General features: G+C 58.0%; 1 protein-coding gene across 1 annotated transcript in view; it reads right to left on the reverse strand.

Annotated features, from left to right (window-relative positions):
* The window catches only part of Pdlim1 (PDZ and LIM domain 1), a 47,181-nt gene that overhangs the window by 2,476 nt on the left and 44,067 nt on the right, over positions 1–638 (reverse strand). The gene's annotated exons all lie outside the window — the stretch shown is intronic.

Raw genomic sequence — 638 nt, forward strand, 5'->3', positions numbered from 1 at the left:
CCCAAGGCCTCATGCAGCCATGGGGCAGCTTCTGGAGTTTGTGATTGATTACTGTGGGTTTGGGTGCTGCAGGTGATTTGCATGACAGTGTAAGGAGTAGAGGCTAGCTGGAAGCCTGAGATGGTGCCCCTCCTTTTGCCTCTGCCCTGAAAGGTTGCTCTCTGCCATGTGCCATGCTGCCTTGGAGCCACCTGAGTAGGGACTGAAACCTCCAATGATGGTGAGCTAAATAAGCCTTTCCTTCCTTCATTTCAGGTGTCAGGTATTTGTCCCAGGAACGAGAGAAGAGTAACTGAGACACTGTCATAACACAAGATTTTTAAAAAATATACAGCGCCCTCTACAGCCCCTGGCATGGGCTAGCCATAACGGCCGCCCTCTACAGCCCCTGGCATGTGCTAGCGCTCGCGGCCGCCCTCTACAGCCCCGGCATGTGCTCGCCCTCATGGCCGCCCTCTACAGCCCCGGCATGTGCTAGCCCTCATGGCCGCCCTCTACAGTCCCGGCATGTGCTAGCCCTCATGGCCGCCCTCTACAGCCCCCGGCATGTGTTAGCCCTCACGGCCGCCCTCTAAAGCCCCGGCATCTGCTAGCCCTCATGGCCGCCCTCTACAGCCCCTGGCATGTGCTAGCCCTCA

The sequence above is a fragment of the Octodon degus genome, unplaced genomic scaffold (genome assembly GCF_000260255.1).
Source record: "Octodon degus isolate 3935 unplaced genomic scaffold, OctDeg1.0 scaffold00010, whole genome shotgun sequence".
Classification (NCBI taxonomy): Eukaryota; Metazoa; Chordata; class Mammalia; order Rodentia; family Octodontidae; genus Octodon; species Octodon degus.